Here is an 18,845-nt window from a genome sequence, read left to right on the forward strand (position 1 = left end):
AAATAGCACTGTGCATTTTGTCCACGTAAGGCTCCCATACACATTTATCAGCAGAGAGAGACAAGAGGGCGACTAAAGGAATCCATCAGTGGAATTTTCCCATGCCTCTGCCGGTGGGTTCAATGACGGGCAGTGGGGGGGGGGGGGGGGGGGGGGAGAATTCAACAGCTGTTTCACTAGTGTCAACTTCCAGTGGGATTTTCCACTGCTGTCAGCCATGGCCGATCACAAAATCCGACGGATGCCTATGTGAAACTCACTTGCATCCCATTGATGGGATGCAGGTTAAGGCCGGACAATCCTTGCCCGATTCTCTGTGGCACCAGCGGGAAAACAGACCAGTGCAAAAGACATTTGGAGCATGCGGCGTTCAGATGTTGGGACTCATCTGAACAATACCAGGGGCTGCCTAAACTCAGGAACACCACAGTAGAAGTTGTGGGTGGGGGTGGGACGGGGAGAGGGGGGGTGGGGGGGGGGAGCAGGGGGATGGCTTCTGCAGGTGGATTTTCCACATTTGGTGTTCTGTAGGAGGTTCACCTTCCAACCTCAGAATGTTCCTGTAGTTCCATATCCTTCCTGAGGAGATCCATATTCAACACACGCAGTTCTGCTTTTTGCTAAATCATTCTGTTTCTTTCCAAGAAATTTACAAGGGGTGGCTTCTTTCTCAAATAATCATCTTCTTACTGTGCAATTTTTCCACTTGATCGGGGCCAGTAAGCAGAAAACGGCCCCGATATATTAATTGGATTGAGGAACAGGGCAAGTGAAATAAGCCCCGACCAACAACCCCATTGAAACCAACAACCAGTTTCCTGCCACATTAACAGGAACCTATCGCGAGGCCTCCATTGCCTGTATCAGACAGTCGGCCCCCTTTAATACATAAATAATGGTTCCATGATTATCATAGAATTTACAGTGCAGAAGGAGGCCATTTGGCCCATCAAGTGTGCACCGGCTCCTGGAAAGAGCACCCTACCCAAGGTCAACACCTCCACCCTATCCCATAACCCAGTAACCCCACCCAATGCTAAGGGCAATTTTGGAAACTAAGGGCAATTTATCATGGCCAATCCATCTAACCTGCACATCTTTGGACTGTGGGAGGAAACCCACGCGCACACGGGGAGGATGTGCAGACTCCGCACAGACAGTGACCCAAGCCAGAATCGAACCTGGGACCCTGGAGCTGTGAAGCAATTGTGCTATCCGCAATGCTACCGTGCTGCCCCCGGACCTCATCAGACCTCAGCTAATGAATGCCATATATTCTCTGAACTTTATCACTGCAAGAACAGGAGCTGCCAAAGCATGACATTGCTTGGCCGTCAGAAGTTAAAATTGACCCTACAGATTCGATTTGTAATTGGCAGGCAAGTAAAAATAACAAAACATTTGACGATTTGATCTGAAATATCGTATTTAATACGTAAGTAAACGTTCCTGGTGGTTGTGTTTAAAAATGTCTCATTGCCTTGAGCTTACACTCCTGTCGCAATCTTCACACCAGTGGATAACGCACTAATTATCATCTTGTTGTGAGTCCCTAGTGTCTTAAGTGACCTCTTGCCTACTCTAATGCTTCCATAAGGTGGTTCCCCCATTGGCAGCTGTGCCTTATTCGAGAGTTTGTGTGATCATTAGAAGCTCAGGCCAAAGGGGCAGACTGCAGCAATTTTAAATTTTTACTATAAAATGTATTTTTGGATGCACTAAATGAATTTTTTCTGCTTTGTTTTCTGGAGCTCCCTTTAAGTCATGCCTGCCTTGCTGCAAATACAGTTTGTGCACACATTTATAATAAGGGAAAAGCTTAAATATTAGCCCTGAGATTGATACAAGCTTCTAGCTTAATTCAACACTTTGGCACGAGACCAGTCTGTTTTGAACTCTGCCTTCATGTTGTGTTTCATTGCTTGAGCTATTACCAAGCTTTTTTTCTTTATATGTTGCTCAAATCTGAGCCCAAATATTTACATGAAATTCTTAGGAGCAAATTGGACTTGAAAACTGAATCCATGAGCTCATGCAAATTTAAGAATAATTTTCCCCTGATAAACTGGGATGTAAAATTTTCCAGTTCTGATTAACCGGAAAATTCTAGAGGGTATTTTGTCGAACGAAAACAGCCAAACTGAAGGCTTCTGTGTGATTCTATTGTCCTCCAATAGTTGACTTTTGGAACGACCTGCAGGGTAAATTGTAAGTCTCACGAGATATTAACTTAAGCAATCGTTCCCATTTGTGAGTAAAGAATGAGCCAATAAATGGTTCCCATGATCGGCCTTGACATTTAGTTAGAGGGGCCATATATTGTTAAGAGCACTTGACAGATCAAAGTCATTACTATTCCAAAACATTCTGACGATTACTGTTTAACTTAACAACCATCTGAAGTACCAAGTTTAGAGTGAGAGTATAATGGACGTCATATTGCTGTGTTACATAAGACATGTGTAATGACAGGACAATTGTCTACTGGTCATAAAATATATCTCACATCTGGCTTGCAGTCTTAAGATATAGTTAAAGTACTGCAACCATAAGTTGATGAGGACACTTGGTAAAGTTGCTTAATTTGACTAATCGTTCAAGTCTCCTCAGCAGTACTCTTGTTTTGACAGTGAGTTCTGTAGATTCTTTCTGGTTAGACCATAGAACATACAGTGCAGAAGGAGGCCATTTGGCCCATCTAGTCTGCACCGACCCACTTAAGCCCTCACTTTCACCCTATCCCCATAACCCAATAACCCCCCCTCACCTTTTTGGTCACTAAGGGCAACTTATCATGGCCAATCCACCTGTGGGAGGAATCCGGAGCACCCAGAGGAAACCCACGCAGTCACAGAGAGAACGTGCAGACTCTGCACAGACAGTGACCCAGCAGGGAATCGAACCTGGGACCCTGGTGCTATGAAGCCACAGTGTATCCACTTGTACAACCTTGCTGCCCTGGTTGTTGTATTTTGATATGTGACATCATAGCATATAGCCATTGTAGTCTGTTTGAATCAGATGTTTTGAGAGGTAATTTTACTAAGAATAGTCCACACCTGAGTAAAACAGATATCGAATAAATCGGCCATAGTAATTTACTAGTCCAAGAAAAGAGCACGGTTCTGTGGTGTCTCATGGAGTGGGGGCCAGTTTGATTGCCCGTAACTTCTTGGTGACCAGGAATAGGCCGTCTCGTCTACCCGATATCCCAAATGTCATGGGACTGAATGCTACGCACCTAAACTTCCAAGAAAAAAAACAATCAGAGTTCCAACTTTAGACATTGAGAGGAAGGTTATTTTAAGCATTCACTAATATGCAGTTGGAAAAAGCTGGATGGAGGGATTGGCATTTACTTCTAACTGCCGTCACTTAGGCTTTTGATCCAGCTTCCAAATCGTCTACTTATGGTTGCTGCTGCAAATGCAAATGGCCTGTTGCTCAAAACTGGTTGTTCCTTTCACAAAGAATTGAGCAACATATCCACCGTTCCCCTTTAAGATGCTGCTGCAGACCCTTGACAGCCCTCAGGTCAGTGAACTGCTATGAGGGAGCATATTTATTGTTGGAAACCCTTTGAAGTGAGACCCAGTCACAAATAATGGAGCAAGCCTGTTGCCGACTCCTCCAGGCAAGTCCAGCCCACACCCTATTGTTAACCTGAAATACACTGGTATTGAAAAATCACTCCCACAATGTCGTGCTTTGTGAATATAACATCGTGCAGTCGAGCTGGGCACACTTGGCAGAGCAGATGGCATGAAATTTCCAGTCAATCTGCTCAGGACGCTGCTGTGAAATCAGACATTCTTTTCCATGTTCTTCAGAGACATGGGTGCTGGCAATTTCCTCCACAAACTTTGACAAAGGTCAGGAGAAACCCTGAGGTTCTTACTGAGGATAGGCCAGCAATTCGTAGAATCCCCAGGGAAATATAGCGAAATACCCAGAGCTCCGTAGCATTAACTGAGGGCTTTAACGTGGGGTTGGTGGTATTAAAATCTGTGTGGTAGAACGGACAATGGACCTGTCCTCCCACAGTCTGATTAGTTTCAGAAAATAATAGGATAAATCTGGATTGTCCTGGATTCTCTGTTCTGGAGACTAAGGGGGCGCCGTCATGAACACCGGGCCCGGGTACGACCTATTCTGTCCCCCACAGGGGGCCAGCACGGCGCTGGAGTGGTTCACGCCGCTCCAGCCTCCTTTCCCGGCACCAAATGAGCGCCACACCAACCCGTGCATGCGCAGTTGGGCCGCACCAGCCCCGACTCAACATGGCGTCGGTGTTCAGGGGCCAGCCGCGCAGGGAAGTAGGCCCGGGGGGGAGGAAGAGGCCAGCCCGCTGATCAATCGGCCCGATCGCGGGCCAGACCCCATCGGAGGCCCACCCCCGGTGAAGCAGCCCCCCCCCCCCCCGCCACAGGCCGCCCCCCGACTGTTCACGCAGAGTTCCCGCCGGCAGTGACGAGGGGTGAACAGCACCAGTGGGACTCTGTCGTATCCGCTCTGCCGCTCGGCCCATTCAGGTCACTGGAATCGGCGGCCCAGCCAATTCCAGCGGCCCGCGGCCGGCGCCGCGCCAAACGCGCCAGCGCAAATGGCACAGATTCTCCACACCTCGGAGAATCGCGCGTCGGGGTGTTGTGGCATGTTTGCAGCGTTCCTCCGGACCTGCGCGGGGCTCGGAGTATCGCCCCCTAAATGTTTTCGCCGGTGGAGAATTGCGGTAAATGCAAGCTGCCGACAGGAGCGCCGGCGAGGAGCAATTCACGTCATGCAAATGGGCCAGCAGCCCACGTGCAGCCCACCAGTGTCCCGACCCTGTAGGCGTGTAGTGTGCTGGGGTCGGGATTCAGTTCAGAACCCGACAAATGCTCCACCCAAGAAGATGGATGCGCAAAGACCAACACCAAGCTTCCTGGATTCTGATATTGAATGCATGCTGGACGCCATTGAGGAGAGGATGGACATCCTCTTTCCCAGGGTGGGGTGGTGACTCAAGCCCGCTATCCTGAAAGAGGCCTGGGATGAGGTGGCAGAGCCTGTGAATGCTGGCAGTCTCACCAAGAGGACTGACAAACAATGCCGTAATGAGTGACCTTCTTCATTCAGCTTGGGTGAGTAACCAACTCTGTGCCCCTGGCTTCACTCCCGTTCTTCACTCCTCACATCTGCCCCCAATCCCAGAGAGACCAATAATACCCCAGCTGTCTGCACCTCCCTACAATCCACCCTCCACCAAACCTCTACATATTTCTTGTCCAGGAGCCTTGCAGACACATACCACCAGCTACAAACTCCCCATAAAGGTCACCCCCAGCATCTCACTATATATTTTCTGTGTCTCAAGGATAAAGCAGGCTATAATAGCCGGGAGGACCAAAAGACTGGAGGGGGCATCCCAGATATTCAAGTCCAGACCCCCTCTGAGGAAAGGGCCCCGCAACCCGCGGGGGAGGTCAAGGAGAGAGCAGTGGCTGCAATGGAGTTTGACATGCAGCAAACAAGTGAGAGTCCAATGCAACGCAGATGTCCCTATAGCAACTGAGTCACCCTTCTCCCACAGACAAGTCCTTCCCAGGATCTCACTCCATGGGCGGGATTCTCCGTCCCGCCCCCACTGGCCGCAGGATTCTCCGCCCCGTCAGTCGGCCAACGGGGTTCCCCATTTTGGGCAGCCCCACACCATCGGGAAATCCCCTGGTGTGGATGCATTGCCGGCGCAACGGAGAATTGAGCCAATGGAGAATCCAGCCCAGAGTCTTTTGTCTTACAAGATCCCCTATCAGACCCGCAGAACACCCCGGAGCATGACTCCAGGGAAAACACTGACGTCTCGGCAGTGGTTCCCGTGCCCCATCCACCATCACAGAGACTATCACGTCAGTAGGCAATGTTAGCGATCAAGCTCCTGGGTCACCCTCTGGTGAGCACCACACACATGTTGCAACACATCAGGTGGAGACTGGGCTCCTCAGAAGCAGATGGTTGGAGGACTGCCCAGTCCCAGGGAATAGCTGTCGTTTCTGGAAAGTATGATCCCATCACTGGTGCAGATGCAGACGCAGAACCAGTCTTTACAGAAGGGGGTGTCAGCAACTTTACAGCACCTATAAGTACAGCTGGAGGATTCCGATCACCTTCATGTGCAGGAGATGGTGCCGACAATGTGTCGCATCCAGACCAACATTGAAAGGGTGGTGTCTACGGTGCAAGGCCGAGGGCAGGACTTCAGAGCCATGTGTCAAGAAGTCCAAGACTTGGGGTTGACTGTGATGTGCATGGCTGGGGCACAGAACAGGGGAGCCCAGTCACAGGCGGACAGGGACATTGCTGCAGCGCTCCAGAGCTTGGCCCATTCACAAAGCATCATGGCTGAGTGCATAGAGGGCAATGGCCGGATGCTGATGGACAGTAACCAGACCAGAGGGACAAGCCCGAGGAATTGAGGGACATGACACCGTCACAGAGAGACATGACCAAGGCAGTGAGGAAGATGTCTCACTCACAGAGTGCCATGTCCCAGTATCAGCGCGCCATGGGCGAAGTCATCGAAGTCATGGTTAAGATGAGGGTGGGCCTCCAGTACATAGAATACATAGAACAGTACAGCACAGAACAGGCCCTTCGGCCCTCAATGTTGTGCCGAGCCATGATCACCCTACTCAAACCCACGTATCCACCCTATAACCGTAACCCAACAACCCCCCCTTAACCTTACTTTTATTAGGACACTACGGGCAATTTAGCATGGCCAATCCACCTAACCCGCACATCTTTGGACTGTGGGAGGAAACCGGAGCACCCGGAGGAAACCCACGCACACAGGGGGAGGACGTGCAGACTCCACACAGACAGTGACCCAGCCGGGAATCGAACCTCCACAAACCACCTTCAAATTAGGCTGACTGCACTGCACGTACTGGCAGTACAGGTGACGGTGGGATCTCTGCAGCACACTCTGGCCTCTTGTCCGTCCCATGATGTAGTCCAGATGCCAGTGACCACTCCGAGTAAGGAGGAATTGATGGAGCCCAGCCCTTCCGAATTCTCCCCATCTGACACTGGCACACCTGAGCCGCGGGAAGAAAGGGCCGATAGGTTGTCACCTGTGACATGTGAAAGTCGGCCAGAACCATCCAGATGCAGGCCCTCGAGAGGACGAACGGCAAGGGCATCACAGGGCAGAGGGTGAGGCAAGCAGCAGGCTGTCTCCAAGTAACACTAAGTAATACTTAGAAGAAACGGTAGACCACGAAATACAGATGACATTCAGGTTGGCATGGATGTAGGATAGAGTAGACAGTCAGGAGGAAGGGCACATTTGTTGTAAATTACCGCTATTAAACACTTCTGCACCAACAGTCCGATCTGCCTCTAACCTCTGTCTCATGGGTGTGGAAGGTTGGCTGGTGTTGGGTGTTGGGAGTTAGTCAGGTGGGCCGGGATGGTAGGGGGCAGGGTGCCCATTGCCCATGAACATCCTACATGGTTACACCCTCACCGAGAAGTGGCAAGGCATGGGGGCAGTGTGAACCCACCTTGAATAACAGCATCCACAGTGACTGATCCCTAACCATTCACCATCTCCTGCAAAGAGCACCACCATCTGGCACAGATGGTGCACGGTCTCCCTGGTGAGCCGTAGTCTTTAGCTGGTACGTGCGGTCCTGCAGCTGCTCGAAGGACAGAGCCACTGCTATTAATATTGTCTGATGCGCAGCCTCCTTCACACCTCCACCTCGGCCTGTTGGACGGCTGGCACTTGAGCCTTACCAGCTGGCTGCTGCTCTTCTCAGTCAGACTCCTCTTGTGCAGCATCCTGAGCTGGCCCTGGTGTTTCCAGCACCATGCGTCCGCAATGGCTGAGGCAGCCAGGTAGATAATGAGCATAGCTGGCTATAGTCCAAAACCCTATCTCTGGGGAAGGGGACGTGGGAGAGACAGAATGTCTGCAAGGTGAATATTCCCTTGACCATTCATTGCACCAGGTTACATGGTCACCCTGAGTTGTGCCTTTGTACCACCATCAATGTGTCCCCCTTGCCCCAGCCTCATCGAGATGATGTAGTCCACACTGCACCGCTGCCCCCATTAGTAAGTGGCACCCAGCCTGTGATGTTGGGACCCTCAACCCTCACCACCCGTCCCTGCCAACAGCAGTACAGGTGGCTGCCGCAACTGGTTTAGCAATAGGTTCTCTGGTCCCTGTCCTGTTTTTTCCCAGTGGGCTCTACTGTGAGTCTCCTCACTGGGTGAACGTTGTGCTCTCCCACCAGGAGCGTGGCAACTGGTTGTCTGATGGAGGCATTCATAATCTGCAGCCATCCGTCAGCATGTTGTGCAGGACCTGGTGTGCAGGCAGGTCCTAACAGAATATGGTGAGCAAGGGAGGTGTGCGTTTGCTGGGACTTTACCTTCAGTCAAATGTGGAACTTGGGTTTTGCACAGAGGCTGTGAGGACGCTGGTCAGGTTTCCCGGTTAGGGACAGGATGGAAGGGATCAGGGGTGCCGGGACAGGCAGGGTTTGAAGACACTTGATATTCCTCATGGGTGAGCTAGCTAACAGTGGCACTGGTGAGGCTTTTACTCTGAGAGGCGCTATGTTCCAGGGAGGATTCCAGTGGCAATGATGCAAGTGTCTCTTCATTGGGGTGAGCTCTGCTATTCCACTGCCTTCTCTGTTGTTGGGCAGCACTTCTAAAGAGTGCACTGAGGGCCGCCAACATCTGTGAGGCTGGAGATTGAGCATGGTGATGCCCATTCCCTTGATGATACTGCTGGGATATGAAGGATTCCACTTGGGTGGGTTGCCACACGATCAGAAGACCTCAGAGGTTTGAAGGACACTGTCAGCAGTCAGCAGTCTCAACAGCCAGGAGCCTGCACATTGCAGCTAGTGGGTGAGATAAAATGAATTTATGCAGCAATGGGGGTCTCCCCCAGGGCACTCTGATCCTGTGGGAGACGCCCTGAGTCCATGCACTTGCCACCAAGTTGCCCGCTACTTCCGGAGGTCCAGCCCCAAGAATGCCAAAAGGTTTCAAATGTTTGCTTACCTCCTTGCTGCCCCTCAATGCCCATGATGCCCAGGCCCCGTCTGTAAATACTTGCTCCAAATCACGCTCACGTGACTCCCGGCTATTAGGGGTGAAGAATAATATGGGGATGGGGGCTGTAGATTCAGGTGTCTAGCCCATTAATCAGATTTGAATACACGGTGTGTACGGTGCCGCCGGCACGGGGAGGGTAGCTCACTGAGGCTGTTGGGGCAGCGGAGCATTGCAGCAGGACGACGTCCTGGGCCAATCCCGTTTGGCAGTTCTCCACTCGATCAGGAATCCCGATACGGGCATTGGGCAATGGACAATCCACCCAGTTGCTCCTCAATTTTTTGTACAAATGATCATGTTAAAGCAGACATTGCACTGAGATACACATTTAATTGCTCTTCTTACCTGATTCACCGATCAAATTATAATGGAGGTAATTATAATTATTATCTTAATTTTCATTGAATCAAATTGTGTTACATTAGGGGGTGGCACGGTAGCGCAGTGGTTTGCATTGTTGCTTCATAGCTCCAGGGTCCCATGTTTGATTCCTGGCTTGGGCCACTGCCTGTGCGGAGTCTGCACGTTCACCCTGTGTCTGCGTGCGTTTCCTCCGGGTCCTCCGTTTCCTCCCACAGTCCAAAGATGCGCAGCTTAGATGGATTGGCCATGCTAGATTGCCTTTAGTGTCCAAAAAAAATGTTAGGTGGGGTTACTGGGTTACGGGGATAGGATGGAGGTGGTAGACTTAAGTAGGGTGTTCTTTACAAGGGCGAGTGTGGACTCGATGGGCCAAATGGCCTCCTTCAGCACTGTAAATTCTATGATTTCCCTGCAACATTTTTCCAGTTGGTTGAAGTAAGAGATTATAGTACTTTTTATTCATGTCTCCAGTGTTGTCAACGTTTGCTATCAGTCTTTCAAAGTTAATTGATATGACTTTCAATACGGCTGTTCTTACCCTTCCGAAGAGGAACCATATCTTGAACAGTAGTCAAGTTGGTCTTTTTTATCATCCTGGCTTCCTAGCATTATGGCTATGTTCATGTAAGCAATGTCCTCTCTGGTGCCAGTTGCAAAGTTCGGCATTTCATCCTCAGAAATGTCGTACCTTGCACTATCATTTTAATCTTCTGAGTACACAATTTTTTTTTAAAATTCCAATTAAGGGGCAATTTAGCATGGCCAATCCACCTACCTTGCACATCTTTGGGTTGTAGAGGTGAGACACACGCAGACACGGGGAGAATGTCCAAATTCCACATAGACAGTGGTCCAGGGCCGGGATCAAACCCGGTTCCTCGGCACTGTGAGGCAGCAATGCTAACCACTGTGCTACCGTGCCCCCCCAAGTGAGAACACAATTTTGATTGTGTTCTAACAGGATTATGTGCCACTGTAATACATTCAGGTGTTTTGTACATAGAAAGCAGTGTGTTTGCTACCTGCTCTGTATTGAGACACCAGGCTGGTTGATATATTCTTAATACCATTATTCACATAATAATAAAATAGATTTTTATAACACTGACATTCAACCTCCGGCATTAAGATGAGTTCTAGTTTCATTTTGATTTATACTTCTAGACGAGTATGTCACAGAGGGAGATGATTTATAGTGAAATTGCAAACATGTATGAAGATTGCATTTGTGATATTACGATTAATTGCGAGCAGCAAAAGTCTTACACATAACAATGCAACATTTCAGAATGTCATGGGAGCCAGTTATCTCTTTGCTTGCCCATAATAATTGGCTTGATTGCTGTTTTTAGTGGAGCAGCATAAAAGATTCAGCATCTTATGAGCCTTCTTGTCAATTGTCAGCCGATCAACTGGCACCCAAATGTATCCTTACCTTTAGTGAATTGTTTTTATCATGTGAAACAATTATTGACAGGAATTATCCCTCTGACACAACAATCTTTTATAAATATATTTTGGTATGAATTGCATAATGATTTCTCAAAACATTAGTTCTTGCTTCCTTGTTATTTTATATTATCCGTTCTTTGAAAAATATGAACTAGGAAACATCCTGTAGAAAACACCCAGCACATTGAACATCTGTTTATAACTGGGATGTACCCTGTTCTTTGAAGTTATAAAGGTCGATGGTATTTTTATTTTATTGCTTCAGCTGAATTCATTGTGTATCGTACTTATTCTCAATCAGAAATATGTCATTCAAGATGTATGAGTAGATAGCTTTCAAATGAATCCTCAGTTCTCTGTGGCATTGTAAGTAGTTTCAGGACAAATGTGAAAATAAATGACCTATTTCCTGTTTTTTATACCCCTCTGAGACTTACATAGAATATTGATAGATGCTTATGTTAAATTAGCAGCTAATTAGCTGCAATACTATTACCAGCATCTGCTACGATAGGAACAGCATCTTTTTCTAACCTTTTAGAAATAGATTTGTAATTTGCCAAGCATCTTTCATGCAGAAGATAATTTTGAATTAAATCACCCAGATGTTGAGCTCAGACGAGAAAGGTTTGTGAAAAGTGATGTGTTGGGTATGCTTGGTCTGCGAGGACTGCGTTTACCATAGCAGTGAGAGACACAGGCTTCCAACACTTGAAGAAATGCAACTCTATTTTATTGAACTCTTAACTATTAAACATACTTTAACTGTGGGTTGACACTATGCTGAGTTGACTGGAGACCTGAGGCTAACCTGACCAGACTATCTTACTACCACATGGTGAATGTTCTAGTCGTTGCTCACAGGCTCTGACTGTCTCAGAGGCTGGATCCCAAGAGAGCGGGAAAACTAGTGCCCTCTGGCTTTATAGTGGCCGTGTCCTGTCTGATGATTGGCTGCTGTGTTCTGTATGTTCATTGGTCATCCTGTGTGTCAATCAATGTCTGTCTGTGCACCATCATATACCTGTGTGTATATTATGACATCTCCCCCCTTTTAAAAAATGTGTATATGTCAATAAATAGTGAGTGTGTGTATGAGCCTGACTATGTACAAATTATGTAAGCGTATTGACATGAGTAGGAGCCTGACTATATACAAAATACGTGAACGTATTTATATGGGAAGGTGTCTAGTGCAGATAGAGTGCATACAACAAATTAGAAAGAATAATATGTACAGATGTGTAAACGAAGCACAAGGCAATGAAACATCAGTCTATAAATTCAGTCTCTGTGGCGGGTGACCAATTCTGGTTGACCGCCTCAAGGGAGGGTCAGGGAATGGTCTGCACTGGAATGGGCGGAGCTGCCTACAATGTGAAGGGTGGCAAAAGAAGTGGCAGATCGGTAACCTCTTGGAAGCGTGTGTCCTGAGGAATCAGCAGGCGAGGCGGGACATCACGTTCAGGTGGCGAGCGTGGAAGCAGCCGCAGTGCCCGCCTATTACGCCGAAGAAAAGAGCCATCATGCATGCGAACGAGAAATTATCTGGTGGCCACTTGCTTGACCATTACAGCTGTGGCAGACCAGCGACCGTCAGGTAGCTGAACACAAACTCGGTCAGCAGGGACGAGAGCAGGGAGATCTGTGGCGTGGGCGTCATACGCCGACTTGCATTGGGCCCGAGACAGTTGCATTCGTTGCAGGACCGGAAAATTGTCGAGGTCCGGGATGTGGATAGCTGGCACCGTCGTCCGTAGTGTGCGGTTCATGAGCAGCTGTGCTGGGGACAGGCCAGCGGACAAAGGAGTCACCCTGTAGGCTAGCAGTGCCAGGTTAAAATCTGAACACGAATCAGCCGCTTTACACAACAGTCGTTTGACAATGTGTACCCCCTTTTCAGCTTCCCCATTTGACTGGGGGTAATAGGGGCTTGAAGTGACGTGCGTGAAATTGTACCGTCGGGCAAAATCAGTCCACTCCTGACTGAAGAAGCACGGGCTATTATCAGTCATGACCGTAAGTGGAATGCCATGACGGGCAAAGGTCTCTTTGCACGCCCTGATGAATGTTGCTGATGTGAGGTCATGCAGTCTGACTACCTCGGGGTAGTTAGAAAAATAGTCCACGAGGAGGACATAGTCCCGGCCTTTTGCATGAAAGAGATCAATGCCAACCTTGGTCCATGGGGATGACACCAGTTCATGCGGCTGAAAAGTCTCTTTTGGCTGAGCCGGCTGGAACCGTTGGCACATTGGGCAATTTAGGACAGTGTTGGCAATGTCCTGATTGATGCCAGCCCAATATACTGCCTCTCGGGCTCGCCGGCGACACTTTTCCACCCCCAGGTGACCCTCGTGGAGTTGGCCGAGGATGAGCTCCCGCATACTCTGTGGTATTACTATCCTGTCCAGTTTCATTAGTATGCCATCGACCACTGCCAGACCGCCTTTTATATTATAGAACTGTGGGCACTGGCCCTTTTGCCAACCATCTGTGAGATGGCGCATGACCAGGTGGAGTAGAGGATCCCTGGCCGTTACATGACGAATCTGTACGACCCTTTCATCAGTGGCCGGAAAATTGGATGCGCAGAACTCAACATGGGCGTCGATCTGGCAGACGAAGTCCGACTGCTCGCACGGTGTGGTGATGGAGCGAGAGAGCGCATCGGCCACAATGAGCTCCTTGCCCGGGGTGTAGACGAGGTCAAAATCATAGCATCGGAGGTTGAGGAGGATACGTTTTAGGCGTGGCGTCATATCGTTGAGGTCCTTCTGTGTGATGTGAACCAGTGGCCTGTGGTCCGTTTTGACCATAAATTTGGGGAGTCCATACACGTAATCATGGAATTTGTCAATCCCCGTGAGGAGGCCCAGGCACTCTTTCTCGATTTGAGCATAGCGCTGCTCAGTAGGTGTCATGGCTCTCGATGCATATGCGACTGGGGCCCAGGAGGAGGATTCGTCGCGCTGGAGGAGTACTTCCCCAATGCCAGACTGGCTTGCAGCAGTGGAGATCCTAGTCTCCTTGGCAGCGTCGAAAAACGCCAGTACCGGGGCCTTGGTGAGTTTCGCCCTTAGCTCACGCCACTCTCGCTCATGAGAGGGGAGCCACTGGAAGTCGGTGGGTTTTTTACAAGATTGCGGAGAGCTGTGGTGTGAGATGCAAGGTTGGGGATAAACATCCCAAGGATGTTGACCATCCCCAGGAAGTGGAGGACCGCCTTCTTGTCCTCCGGTGTCTTCATAGCATTGATCGCCGACACCTTATCTGCATCTGGCTGCACACCGAACTGCAAAATATGGTCGCCGAGGAACTTTATTTCTGCTTGACCAAACGGGCATTTGGCTCTGTTGAGTCGGAGGCCATGCTCATGGATCCTCTGGAACACTCGCTTGAGGCGATCGATGTGTTCCTGCGGAGTCGTGGACCAGACAATGATGTCATCGACGTACACTCGCACCCCCTCGATGCCCTCCATCATTTGCTCCATTATTCTGTGGAACACCTCCGAGGCGGAGATGATGCCAAAGGGCATCCGGTTGTAACAATAACGACCAAACGGGGTGTTAAATGTGCAGAGCTTTCGACTGGATACGTCCAGCTGTATTTGCCAAAACCCCTTGGAGGCATCCTGCTTCATGAAAAACTTGGCGCGAGCCATTTCGCTGGTGAGCTCTTCGCGCTTAGGGATAGGGTAGTGTTCCCTCATGATGTTACGGTTCAAATCTTTGGGGTCGATACGAATGCGCAGTTCCCCTGATGGTTTTTTGACACAAACCATGGAGCTAACCCAGTCCGTGGGTTCCGTGACCTTAGAAATGACGCCCTGGTCCTGGAGGTCTTGCAGCTGCTGTTTGAGGTGGTCCTTAAGGGGTGCCGGCACCTGACGGGGTGCATGAACCACAGGTGCGGCATTCGGTTTCAGAAGAATCTTGTATGTGTAGGGGAGTGTGCCTATACCCTCGAAGACACTGTGGTGTCATGCTATGATGTAATTTAATTGGATTTGGAAGTTTGCATCTGGCGAGGCTGATTCCTCAGCGGGCGACATGGAGTGAACCCGCTGCACAAGATTCAGGATTTTGCAGGCCTGAGCACCGAGCAAGGAAGCTTTGTTGGATCCTACAATTTCGAAGCGCAGGGTGGCTCTTGAAGAACGATGCAATACCACAAGCTGGCATGAGCCACTGGTAGCAATGGCATTGCCATTGTAGTCGAGAAGCTGGCAGGCCGATGGAAGAATGTTCGGCTTGACGTGGATGGTATCCAGGTCAGACTGCGAAATGAGGTTAGCTGAAGCGCCGGTGTCCAGTCTGAAGCATGTGCGAGATTTGTTGACCGTAAGGGTGGCACACCACTCATCGTCCAGATCAATACTCATCACTGGGAGTGGTTTAGCCTTTTTTGCGGAAAGCATCGTATGCTTTGTGATGATGCCCACCCGGAATGTGGATGTGAGATCCTCGGTGTCGGGATCTGGAACCATGTCAGGGTCGGAGTCTGCAAAGGGTTGCTGTACTGACCGGATGTTCCTGCGCTGCTGCTGGGATCGATGTGTGGTGGGCAGTTGAACAGTTCTGCATAGGGCTGCGTAATGGCCAAGCTTGCCACACTGGAGACAGCGTCGAGATTTCGTGGGACATTGCCGCTTTAAGTGGGCGGAGCCACAGTTGTTGCACGTCATGGCATCGACGTCAGGACGCTCCGTGCGCCACTGCGCATGCGCGGTGCCGTCGAACGAGGTGTGCACCTGCGCAGTTCGGTCCTTGGCCTTGCCGTCCCCTCGGTCGTTGTGCCCATGCGCAGGAGCCCGGGAAAGCGCGCAAAATGGTTGATCTAATCCAGACTCAGGCCCTGGAGCTGTTTTACAGCCTGCATCCACTCCGCATCGTGGGGGCCTTGCCGCGCCGTCTCTGCCGCCTTGATATAGGAGTTCCGGTTATTAGCGGGCTCATGTCGGATGCAGGTCTCGATGGCGATGGTGAGGGTGAGCTGCTTTACTTTAAGGAGCTGCTGGCGATGGGGATGGGAGTGGACCCTGAAAACGATCTGGTCACGGATCATGGAGTTGGAAGTGGAGCCGTAGTTGCAGGATTGCGCAATGATACGGAGGTGGGTTAAGAAGGACTGAAAAGGTTCATCCTTACCCTGAAGCCTCTGCTGGAACACATAGCGTTCAAAGCTCTCATTGACTTCGATGTCACAGTGGCTGTCGAACTTCAGCAGGACTGTTTTGAACTTTGTCTTGTCCTCGCTTTCAGCAAAGGTGAGGGAGATACAAATGTGGATAGCGTGGTCCCCGGCTGTAGAGAGGAAGAGAGCGATGTTCCTGGCATCCGATGCAGCTTCGAGGTCGGTGGCTTCAAGATATAGCTTAAAAATCTTCCAGTTTGCACCGATGTTGCCGGCAATGCGGAGCGGCGGGGGAGGGCAGACGCTGTCCATGTTACCGGATGGCTGATCGCTGGTCAAAGGCTGACTATCTCAAGGTAGGTCCGTCAAACTCTAACATGACTCACTGGTACCATGATGTGTTGGGTATGCTAGGTCTGCGAGGACTGCGTTTACCATAGCAGTGAGAGACACAGGCTTCCAACACTTGAAGAAATTCAACTCTATTTTATTGAACTCTTAACTATTAAATATACTTTAACTGTGGGTTGACACTATGCTGAGTTGACTGGAGACCTGAGGCTAACCTGACCAGACTATCTTACTACCACATGGTGGATGTTCTAGTTGTTGGTCACAGGCTCTGACTGTCTCAGAGGCTGCATCCCAAGAGAGCGGGAAAACTATTGCCCTCTGGCTTTATAGTGGCCGTGTCCTGTCTGGTGATTGGCTGCTGTGTTCTGTGTGTTCATTGGTCATCCTGTGTGTCAATCAATGTCTGTCTGTGCACCATCATATACTTGTGTGTATATTATGACAAAAAGGTTTCCAACCATCCCAGAGTCGTACTGACAAGCCACATTAGTGCTCGCTTAGAAAATGCATGGCTCAGAGTTGCTCGGAACTTTCCAGCATAACCTCAGCGCAAGAGTAATATTACCTCATTTCTTGCTGAGGAAATTTACTTGCAATCAGTTGTTTAACAGCAAAACGTTGACACATGCAATTTATTCAATCCTTTGAGGTCCATCTGCTGAAATCCTGTGCCGTTCATTTACAATGCCCAATGTCCATGCAGAAGAGAAGATTATGCAAGTTTTCAGCATCTGTGTGAGCATAGATTTTCATCCAAAATGTAGGCTCAATTCAACTAAAATCACTCAATATCAATAAAATACTGATTTCTGGAGTTTGATCATAATTGCTTCAGTGATTTAAAAAATACTTTTTAATGAGACCTGATCTAAAATTAAACGAAAGTCGGTCTCGTTTTGGTTCCACGACACATTCAAAAGGACTAAACGGCTGGAATTGTGAAAGAGTCCAACTATAAATATGAATTTATAAGATTAAAGAGTTATTCTGCCATGAAGTAGGGATTAATAATAATACTAATATAATAATCACTTATTGTCACAAGTAGGCTTCAATGAAGTTACTGTGAAAAGCCCCTAGTCGCCACATTCCGGCAAAAACACATCTTTGTACACTTTCCAGTGTACGAGGTACATTGTTGAGGAGAGATGCCCAAGTTGTTGTAATCGAGTTAAAACATATTTAAAAGGCTATCTGGAGGATGGCAATATTCTCTGGTGGTTCCTTTCCTTTCGGGAGAGTTACGATCAGTTCTTCAGACACAGTTAAGTGCATGTTTTTCTCAACCTTAAGTGAGAGTGATCATCGGAGAATTACATCTGATACGGATTCGCCACAAAGTGAGGCTAGGATTACAATCCGCTTCAGAGTGGCCCATCCTAATGACCAAACTCACATTCCTCATAATCATAGAGGAGGAATAGCAGATGCAAAAGATTCTGTGAGTAAACACCCATTGCAGAAGAGAACCCACTCACTCTTACTTCTATTGCCATTTGCTTTTACACCAGTTTTTATGTTCTGGCACAGGCAAATGACCACAACGGGGGATTCTGGCACAGGATCCCCATCGGCAAGCACGTCATTGAAACTGCCAGAAATTTGTGGTAATCTGCATAAACGGAATCCAGGATTTTCTGCACCACCATTATTGTTTTACCCTAGCTTTTTTTTCTGGCCAATTCTTCTTGCAATGCAATCAATCACCAAAAATGGCATTCATTGCTGTTTTTATTGCAATGTATTGCTTGTATTTTTCTGCTGTCTCTTTACACTTTTGTGTTCTTTGTATTCCGGCTCCCTTATAAAACAGCAAATAATCAAGCCAATCCCCCTTTATTGTCTGTGTATTTGTCACTCTTTTTCTCTGTCTATCTTGCTCACTTCCTTATCGTTTCCCGCACTTCATATTTTCCTTATGAAATGAAATGAAAATCGCTTATTGTCACGAGTAGGCTTCAATGAAGTTACTATGAAAAGCCCCTAGTCGCCACATTCCGGCGCCTGTTCGGGGAGGCTGGTACGGGAATTGAACCGTGCTGCTGGCCTGACTTGGTCTGCTTTATAAGCCAGAGATTTAGCCCAGTGTGCTAAACCAGCCCCTAGTTTCTCTATCGCTGTCACTTTAACTTTCTAGTAGCCCCTCAGGCTTTTTTTCTTATTCACTCCTTGGATGTGGGTGATAGGGTTAGGGTTAGGAGCGGTCTCTGACAGCACCATCATTTATTGCCCCGCTCTAATTGCCCTTGAGCAGGTGACAGTGAGCTGCCTTCTTGAACGGTTGTAGTCCATTTTGGTGTAACTACACTCTCACTTTCAATGTTTTTGATTATCTTTCTAATGCCCTTTTGTCAAAATTTGGTGGGTAAGGTTCGTAAAATCAGCACTTGAACAGTCAGGGATTGGCAATGGACAAG

Source organism: Scyliorhinus canicula, chromosome 11 (assembly GCF_902713615.1).
Source record: "Scyliorhinus canicula chromosome 11, sScyCan1.1, whole genome shotgun sequence".
Lineage (NCBI taxonomy): Eukaryota > Metazoa > Chordata > Chondrichthyes > Carcharhiniformes > Scyliorhinidae > Scyliorhinus > Scyliorhinus canicula.